This window comes from Macaca thibetana, chromosome 6 (genome assembly GCF_024542745.1).
Source record: "Macaca thibetana thibetana isolate TM-01 chromosome 6, ASM2454274v1, whole genome shotgun sequence".
NCBI lineage: Eukaryota > Metazoa > Chordata > Mammalia > Primates > Cercopithecidae > Macaca > Macaca thibetana.
In genome coordinates, this window is record NC_065583.1 from 144,618,562 (window position 1) to 144,629,135 (window position 10,574).

Below are 10,574 nucleotides of genomic sequence, written 5' to 3' on the forward strand. Positions count from 1 at the left end.
ATGAGGCAGGAGAATTGCTTGAACCCAGCAGGCAGAGGTTGCGGTGAGCCAAGATCGCGCCACTGCACTCCAGCCTGGGCAACAAGAGCAAAACTGTGTCTCAAAAAAAAAAAAAAAAAAGATATTTATGCAGCCAACAAACACATGAAAAAAGGCTCATCATCACTGGTCATTAGAGATACACAAATCAAAACCACATCTCATGCCAGTTAACATGGCGATCATTAAAAAGTCAAGAAACAGATGCTGGAGAGGATGTGGAGGAATAGGAACACTTTTACACTGTTGGTGGGAATGTAAATTAGTTCAACCATTGTGGAAGACAGTGTGGCGATTCCTCAAGGATCTAGAACTAGAAATACCATTTGACCCAGCGATCCCATTACTGGGTATATACCCAAAGGATTATAAATCATTCTACTATAAAGACTTAAGCACAAGTATGTTTATTGCGGCACTGTTTACAACAGCAAAGGCTTGGAACCAAATGCCCATCAACGATAGACTGGATAAAGAAAACGTGGTACATATACACCACAGAATACTATGCAACCATAAAAAAGAATGAGCATATGTCCTTTGCAGGGACAGGGATGAAGCTGGAAACCATTCTCAACAAACTAACACAAGAACAGAAAACCAAACACTGCATGTTCTCAGTCATAAGTGGGAGTTGAACAATGAGAACACACGGACACAGGGAGGGTACACAGAGAGGGGAACACCAGAGCCTGTCGGTGGATGGGGGGCTAGGGGAGGGATAGCATTAGGAGAAAGACCTAATGTAAATGACAGGTTGATGGGTGCAGCAAACTACCATGGCACTTGTATACCTATGTAACAAACCTGCACGTCCTGCACATGTACTCCAGAACTTAAAAGTATATTTAAAAAAAAAAAGTCAGAAACAGTATAGCTACTATAAGATTGTTCTGGCAGTTTTAATCAATGTAATGAGGAAAAAGAATAAAGGCGAGAGATGGAGGGAAGAAAATGCATCATTACATTATCAGGAAGAAAAAGATAATTACATTAGTTTGCAGGTGAAATGACTGCCTACCCAAGAGAACCAACAGAAAACTGTTGGAATTTAAATTGAAAAATTGTTTTAGTTCATAGAAGTAACCACATTTTTCAACATAATAGCAATAATCTTAAGAAAGATGGGAAAGTGAACATTCACAGCAGCAACTCAAAATGCCAAGAATTAAAATAGCAAGAATGAAATGACAAAACGTTATTAAAAGATGAAAAAGATCATTTAACTAGAGCTCTAATGGCTTTGTACTGTATCAACTCAGCTAACTCGGACTTAAAAACATTTCCCAGAATTCCCTTCCTTATATAGTTCTGGGTACTGTTGGCTATAGGAGACATTATACAGAAGTCACAAATGAAGCAACAGTCATATTTTTTACACTGTGAAGGTCAATGCAGAACACGCTGTGAAGACTGCATGTGCTGCTAATCTGTTAGCTCACCTTGCTGGCATGCGGAAGAAGCTGGACCTGCAGCTCCTTCAACTCCCACCGGACCTTCTGTGCACTTCTCCAAATCCTGGGCCCACAAGTGTAGCTCTGACATCGAAAGTGTCATCCTCTCCTGCAGGTTACTCAAGCATCAAAACTAGGGTTTGTGAGAGGCTGATGCAGGTTCCACTTTGTCCCCAAGGGTTTCAGTTTGTCCTTTCTCTCATCCACATCCAGTATCCCTGCCTCACTGCCAGTCTAGTTGATCTGCAGCAACCTCAGGCAGAACAAGAGACTCAGAGGCAAGTCTGCAGCCTGCTCTACCACCTCCCACAATTCCATAGGTCTTTAGCTCACAAAGTAGTTCTGCTTCTTTGATGGATCCTAACTCATACACAAGCCAGACCTTTTTTTTTTTTTGGTATAAGAAGACAACACTGATGGTGTTATTCTCTCCAAATTAATCTATAAATTTAATGCAATTTTAATCAAAATTATAAAGGGATTTTCTTCTAGGAACTTCACAAAATTTAAATTTCATTTGAAAGAGCACATGCTAATAAACTTTTGAAAAAAAAGTAGCATGATGTGAGTACAGAAAGGTGAATACGAAATCGAGAACCAGACCCAGTATGTATATGGTGGGGAGAAATGTGTACATAATTCCAAATTGGTAGAGGAATGATGTAATATTTGACCCAGATCTCGTTATCAGCTATGGTTCTAAGTGCAAGGAAGGGCAAAAACAGTTTTGTATAAGTAAAAAAAAAAATTTATTAAAATTTTTGGGGCCAAGTGTGGTAGCTCCCACCTGTAATCCCAGCACTTTGGGAGGCCAAGGCAGGAGGATTGCTTGAGGCCAGGAGTTTGAAACCAGCCTGGGCAACACAGACTGTCTGCACTAGAAATAAAAAAAATAGCCAGGCGTGGTGATGTACACAGTAGTCCTAGTTCCTCGGGAGGCTAAGGTAGAAGGATCACATGCGTGCAGGAGTTTGAAGCTGCAGTAAAGAACTACGATCGCCCTACTGCACTCCAGTCTAAGTGACAGGGTGAGACCCTGTCTGAAAAACAACAACAACAACAAATAAGGAAATTGGGAAATCACAGACTTGTCAGGTTTTGAAAACCAGGCTTCAAAACTATACCTCAAGACCTTCAGTTAAAATGACACCAGACAACTGGTCTGATGAAGATCTCCCTGCCACGAAGCCCAGCTTACACTGCCCAAACTCCTGTCACCAGATATTACCAATGGCATTGCTGCCAGTGCTGCCCTGTCTACTGCTGCTATAAAAGATTCTTGGCAGTATTTGTTTCCTTGCTCTCAATACAAAATTCGGAGCGGGGTAAGGTATGTGTCTGATTGGCTAAGTCTAGGTCGTATGACCACACTCAAGCTGCAAGACTGGAGAAGACTGTACGGTATGTGGCCTTTTCAGTATATACAGATGGTTTCAACCTATGATGGTTCAATTTATTATTTTTTGACTCTACAGTGGGTTTGTGGGCATTAATGTATTTTCAACTTATGAAATTTTTGACTTACGATGAGTTTATCAGGACATGGACACCATCATAAGTAAAAGAACATCTGTATAGAAGAACATGGGTTCTATCTTCCTTCACAATGGATCGGAAGAGGAACCTCCCAAATATATTATATTGAACAGGAAACGACCTGTCCATACTGGTAATCAATAGGTAGAAAAGCTTATAATTACTAAATACCACTGAAGAAAATCAATCATCAGACAAAACCTAGACTGGATAATCAACTTTCAGTCTGTATAATGTAATTTTATATAAACAACTTTAGATTTTAAAACGTCACACCCACATGTTTTACAATATAGACCATTTCTCTGATTAAATTAAGAAAGGGAATCAGTTTGGTTGACTAGTTGCCTGGAAAACTTTCATGGTTAGATAGCTTTTGTAATCAACTGGGTTATCAAATTTAGGATATTTATATGAATTTGTAAACAGAATTCTACATAGTCCAGCTAGCTAGAGGAGCTCCAAATTATTTTTAAAAATCTGATAGGCATGACTACACAATAATGTAAAGCTTTTAGCTAGAAGAGCTCAAAATTATTTTTAAAACTCTGATAGGCATGACTACACGATAAAGTTTCTGCATGGCAAAGTTAAAGACAAATAAATGGAGAAAATTTAGAGCATTTATGACAGAGAAAGATTAGTAGCCCTAATGTATTAAGGGCTCTTAAAAATTAATACAGATATAAGCATCCCAATAATAATGTGGGCAATGTACATGAAAAGACAATTTGGAAAAGAAATACAAATGGTCAAAAAATATGAAAAGATTTCAATTTTATTAGTAATCAGTTGAATTCAAATTATAACAATGAGATTTCAATGTAAGACTGACAAAAGATTAGTAATACTCGGTGACAGGAGTAGGGAAATAATGATCACTCTCAAAGATTATTGGCAAGAGTGTAAATCGATATAACCTTTCTAGTGGTCAATTTGACTATGTATCAAAAACCACAAAAAATAAGCAAACACTTTTGATGCTACATTTCCAATTCTAGGAAAATAAGGAAATAATTAGATAAATACAGACAACTATATATGAATGTTCAGCATAGCACTGTTTACAAGAAAAAATTTAAAACAATATATATGTCTGAAATATGGCTCTAGTGAAATAAATTCCACAAATATGCAGCCATTAAAAATACTTATTCTCATATTTACTGACACAGAAAGATGTTCAGTAAGTATTAAATTTTAAAAGATAGCCTATAAAATAATATGTAAAAAATTACATTTTTGTTAAAAAATATATATACGGGTCTATTAAAAAATCTGGAAGGCTGTTCATTTGGTTTGTTTCTCAGTGGTGGGCTTACAAATGTAATCACTACTTTTTTTTCCTTTTTTGAATTTTTGAAAAATTTCAATGTCTTATGACCATAAAATCAATAAAGCTACTTTGAAAAGTTAAAGCCAGAAGTAATTAAACAACTCATATTTGATCATTAAAGTCAGCCTCTTAAAAGCATAATTTTAAAAAGGCAATAAAAAATTTATAACATATATATTAATAAATACATTAAATATATAACACTAATTGGTATTAATAAAATTACATCCAATCTCATAAATCAAATTTATTGTATAATATAAAAACAATTTGTTCAGTTATGTAATAATGGACACAAGAAACAACTTACGCAGATTCCTTATGTGAAGCATACTTACTTTGCAGATAACAACTATTTTTTAAATGATAATGGAGTCTACAACGATGCTCATTCTTGATTATTTGCAATAATGAAAATTGTTATCTAAAGCATTAAGATGGATTATTTTCTATAGATTCTTCCAGGATCTGGAAATACTGATTTCCAGGTACTCTCAACCAAGAGATGTGACCAAAATACAAAAAATGCAAAAGACACCTCCATTACAAAGTCATGAATCCTTTCTATAAACCTCAGGATTTATAGTGTCACAAATTATGAATCATTGTCTCCTTTAGAAAACAAACATTCAACACCTGAATGGAGAAAGAAGTCAACATATTTAAATATTTAATGCATATAACTTTAAAGTTGATAAAATGTCCCTTTCAACTAAAAATAAATGCCCTTATCCACTTAGCTGGACTGAAAGTGGGATACTGAAAACTTGAATTAATGGCCAACCCAGAGCAGCAGCAGCAGCAGCAATATTCCCCTCCTTCAGTAAAGTATGGCCTGTAAGTTAGCCCTAAGGAGAAAGAAGGCCATTAAGGTATGAGAAAAACCTAGGCTGGACACAGAGTACACAGATGCCTAACACAAAAGCTCTGCTGCCACTCAACCTTTGTTTATATATAATCACAAATTTTCTTTTCTTTTTTTAGAGACAAAGTCTTGCTCTGTCGCCCAGGCTGGAGTGAGTAAGGTCGTACCTCACTTTAGCCTCTAACTCCTAGGCTCAAGCAATTCTCCTGACTCAGCCTCCTGAGTAGCTGGGACTACAGGCAAGTGCCACCAAGCTTGGGTAATTTTTTCTTTTTTCCTTTTTTGAAGAGACAGGGTCCCTCTATGTTGTCCAGGCTGGTCTCAAACTCCTGGTCTCAAGTGTTCCTCCTGTCTCAGCATCCCAAAGCACTGGGATTATAGGAGTGAGCCACTGAGTCTGACCTAATTACCAATTTATTTTCAACCCTCTTTTCAGAAGGAAGACAAAAATAAAAAGCCAATATCCACTTAACTGCAAATTTCATGACGTCCTTATAAAGCCAGTGCATATTTTCTTTCCCTCACGAAGCAATTTTTAATAATCACAATATATATTTAAATGTTAATAATCTTACTTTTTTTTTTTTTTTTGACAAGGTATCTCTGTTGCCCAAGCTGAAGCATAGTGACATGATCATAGCTCACTGTAACCTTGAATTCATGGGCTCCTGCTTCAGCCTCCTGTGTAGCTAGGACTATGGAAATGCACAACTATACTTGGCTAAATTTTTGTTTTTAAAGTGTTTTGTAGAGATGGGGTCTCACTGTGTTGCCCAGGCTGGTCTTCAACTCCTGGCCTCAAGTGATCCTTCCACCTTGGCCTCCCAAAGTGCTGGGACTATAGGCATAAACTACCACACCAAACCTACTAACCCTACATTTTACATGATGAGTTCAGATTTTAAAAGGATTAGTTTGCTAATAAAGTATCATGAGCAAAGCGAAAAATCAAAAGATTACTTGAAGTATTTACATGATGATCCAAATTTAAAGCAACCTCAACAAGCAAAATTTACTGTTTACAAATAACTGTATCACGATTTACAAATAGGAACACATATATTATACATAATAGGTATAATGTGAATGCATTTTATCAATGGAAAGTACAAAACAGCTTGCTGATGAAAGAGGAAGGAAAAAGCTCACAGTGAACTTGCAAGCAGATCCTTCAGCCCCAGTCAACCCTTCAGATGTCTGCAGCCACTGCCGACATCCTGACTGCAACTTCATGAGACCCTTGGCCAGAACTGCCAGCTAAGTCTTGACCTCGCAGAAAGAATAAAATTATTGTCTACTTTGTTTTGTGTGTGCGTGTGAGATGGAGTCTGGCTCTGTCACGCAGGCTGGAGTGCAGTGGCATGATCTCGGCTCACTGCAAGCTCTGCCTCCCCTGTTCACGCCATTCTCCTGCCTCAGCCTCCCGAGTAGCTGGGACTACAGGCGCCCGCCACCACGCCTGGCTAATTTTTTGTATTTTTAGTAGAGATGGGGTTTCACCGTGTTAGCCAGGATGGTCTCGATCTCCTGACCTCGTGATCTGCCCGCCTCGGCCTCCCAAAGTGCTGGGATTACAGGCGTGAGCCGGCCCCTATTGTCTACTGTTTTAAGCCTCTAAATTTTGGTGTAATTTATTACAGAACAGATATGTAGAAGAGTACTATTTCTATTTTTAAGGAAGGTATAATTGCAGCTCCAGAACCCCACATTTCTGGCATCTATTCTACTACAACTTTTGGTGCAGATATTTAGCATCTGGCTTAGATTCTGAGTATTAGAAAAAGAGAAATTTACTAAGTGTTCTTCCTGTATTACTTATTGTCTCTGAAAAATACACCTAAGCGTACCCATTTTTCTTCTTAAACTTATTTCCTTTTCCACTTCCTATTCCTCCCCCTACAAATAAAACGGACTCCCAAACCTCCTAAATTCATAAGCTTTAAGTTTATTTTACATATTCATTTTTGTTGAGAATGTTCCTTAAGAGTAGTGATCTCTTTTAAACTTGTCATGCTTAAAATCCAATGTGCTCAAGGTATTTAATAAATATTCCATTTTACTAATACAAGGGGTAATCACATAATAAATCCTCAGCCTATGAACTAAATATACTGTTTGGGATGACTTCTCTGACATAACTGACATATTATAAATTCCTCCTTATGACTTGCAGAAGCCACTTTCTGCAATGGCCAAACTTTGTCACACCCCATCCCCCATAAAGCAAATATCACTAACTTTGGGGCCTTCAGAGTATACATAGCAGTACTTTTCTCCTTCCTGAATTCCACAAACATATGATTAGCTGGTCATTTTAATTATACGATATCATGTATTGTTTGCTAATAATCTCTTAGACATTATTTCTGTCAAAACAAATAAGAGCTGATACATTCTCTAAGTAAATGTCATCTGTTTTAACTTTCCCTCCTACCCACCAACCTGACACGTTATATGCAAAAACCTAAGGTCAAAACACAGTTCAAATTCCTGAAACCGCCTTTATTATGCTTTACCAGTAAGACCTCTTCACTTAACTGTAGTTGTTGTAAACTTAATATATTTAATTTCTTTAATGGAAAAATATCAAAAGCAGATGCCAAATCTGATGCAACTGACAAAGGAAGGAAACACAAATCTTGCTTACTTTCACTGAAACTTTTTATAGCCATTAGATGTCTGCACTTAAAATGTTTAGTTCCTATGCCCACTACGAATAAAACGAAATTCTGTATTTCAACATGTTTCAAGCCTCAGAAGTTCCCAGACATCCTTTTCTGAGTCTGGTGTGATGCAATAATTTTTTAAATGTCATTTAAAAAAAATGGGCCAGGTTGCAGGGAAGGGACCATGTCACACTTTCAGCATTCAAGCCTCAAGGGCTCCGGGGCGCGAAAGGCTCTTACAACCGGTTAAGGACTGCAATGGGCTCCTCCTGCAAGACTCGCGGAACCCTACCCTGGGCCAGAAAAAGGCCAGGGGCGCGGAGCCAAGGTGGCGGGCTGGGGTTCTAAGTATCTAAAAAAGAGCGAAGCCGGAAGGCGGCGCCAGGGCTCCTCGCAGACCCCAGGGCCGCGGGACAGTGCCAGCTCGTGGGTCACACGCACCCAGCAGACTCCTGGTTCCCGCGTGCCGGCTGTTCCAGCACGCCCTCCGACCCGCAACCGGACCCTCCAGACATCAGACTCGGTGGTCTCCACCTCCGGTCTCCCACCTCAGGACGCAGTTCCGCGACTTCCACCCCACCCCCTCCCCTCAGTCCCTCGCAGCGGCTCAGCCGTACCCACCCCAGGTTCTCTGAGTTCAAACAAGCAGCAGCTCGAACAGCGTCCCCGCCCCTCTCCTCCTCCCCTCGGTCGGAACCATAGAGACGTCGGCTGCAGGCCAGAGTGGCTTCAGACCGCAGCGTCAGCCGAGAGGACGCCGGGATACTGGCCCGCTCCAAGTCGAAAGGAGGTGACGTACGAGTACTGTTTGGTGCAGTGGGTAGATACCTCGTTTCTCCTCGCCCACCGTAGGCCCTGACCCCTAAAAAGGAAACTTTTGGGACGTCAGGGTGAGAGGAGGAAAGTGCCTTCTTAGTTTACTTTTGTCAAACTTGAGGATTCGTTTTTCAGTTTAGTCGGAGCCGTGCGGCAAACGTAGCTGCCGACATCCCTACGACGCACCCAAGTGGTGGCCAGAAAGCTGGTGACTGAGAAGTGGCCTCCCCGAATGCAAGGCATACAGGCCTTACTGTCAGAAGCTTGAGCTAGGAGCCTCGGCCGTCGCGTCTCGAAGGTGCAGCGATACTGCCAACTTCCTTCCGCGAACCCCTCAGGGTGGGCAACGGAGTTTTTCACCAGACTGGGACCTCGCGACCTGGCTGACCGGCCGCTCCTCGGTAGCGCCTCACCGCCCCCTTGGGGATTTCTTGATAATTCGTTGCCACGATGCGGGCGGATGTTGTGGAGCTACTGTTTGTAGACCGCAGTAGCGTGACTAGAACACTTAATCATGACTACTAAATCCTTAGAAGTCGAAAAAACAAGTCCAGAGTAGTTTGACCCTGATTAAATCGCGCTTACAAGATACAGTTTGTTTACTGGGACTTTGGCTAGGTCCCATCCCGTCTCTGCCTCAGAGTAGTGGTTGCTCTCTTAGCAGCAAGGAAATACCAGCTTGACGTTTGACTCTAGGAAGCACGGGTCCAAAAGAAGAGGCCCAAGGAGGGACATTCTTCTTTCCCTTTCCTACTTACAGTTTCTCAAACCAAGTGTCAGATGGAAAGCAAGGGGTGGTATCATCGTAATTATATAGTTGACCATAGAAAATAAACTTCAATCTCAAAGCAAACTCCTAGGCCACCCCCAGAATCTCAGAGTTTCTCAATCATAGAACTCATTTCTTGTCACACTCTTGGTTCTTAGCCAATGTAAAAGACCCAACTGACAGGGAAAATTAAACACATTTTAACCCCCACATAACTTAAATGAGAATTTAAAGTATTTCTCAGCAAATGTATTTACAATTTTGAGTGCTTTTAGCCATGTTAAGGACAAATTTTCTCTTTCTGAATGCAGTAATTTGGCATTACCCTTTTGGCAGTGTGGTACAAGTCTTATAATCTAGGCCTTACGGAGCTATCAAGGAACAACGTAGATGGCTTCATGCAAACCCAGACAATGTAATAATAGTTCTTTTCTCTGTAGTCAGTCTACTGCCTGTAGATGCTTATTCATTTCTTTTTTTTTTTTTTGAGATAGGGTCTCCCTCTGTCACCCAGGCTGGAGTGCAGTGGTGCAATCATAGCTCACTGCAGCCCTGACCTCCTGGGCTCAAGGGATTCTCCAGCCTCAGCCTTTGGAGTAGGTGGGACCACAGGCACATGCCATCGTGAAGGTAATTAAGTTTTTTGTAGAGATGGGCATCTCGCTTATGTTGCCCAGGCTGGTGTTGAAGTCCTGGGCTCAAGTGATACCCCCTCCCTGGCTTCTCAAAGTGTTGGGATTACAGGCGTGAGCCACTGTGCCCAGCTTACTGATTCATTTATACAGTGTTCTCAGTGTGCCACAGAATGACTATGGAACTCAAGTTCTAGTGGAGGGTGTGAGCCATAAGGAAACAAGGTAGACAGATTGTAATAAGTACTGTAAAGGAAGTAAGTGGGGTGATATAATAGACTTGGGAGACGCTAACTTTAGTCAGGTAGTATGGGAGGCCCTTATGAGGAAATGGTACTTCAGAATTGAAATGTGAAGGAATCCAGTGTCAGAGGAACTAAAAAAAAGGCATTGTGCCCCTTTAACTTAGTGAGATTATCATTCCTGATCTACACTCTTCTCCCCATTTTTCTCATTTTCTC

The 10,574-nt window shown here is 40.4% G+C and overlaps 1 protein-coding gene across 2 annotated transcripts in view; it reads right to left on the reverse strand.

Moving 5' to 3' along the window:
- Positions 1–9,708, reverse strand: part of TMEM267 (transmembrane protein 267) — a 41,433-nt gene extending 31,725 nt beyond the window's left edge. For both annotated transcript variants that reach the window (XM_050793483.1, XM_050793482.1), the window contains exon 1: positions 8,518–9,708. The gene's annotated coding sequence lies outside the window, so the exon portion shown is untranslated. The remainder of the gene's footprint in view (positions 1–8,517) is intronic.
- Between the last annotated feature and the right edge of the window lie 866 nt (positions 9,709–10,574).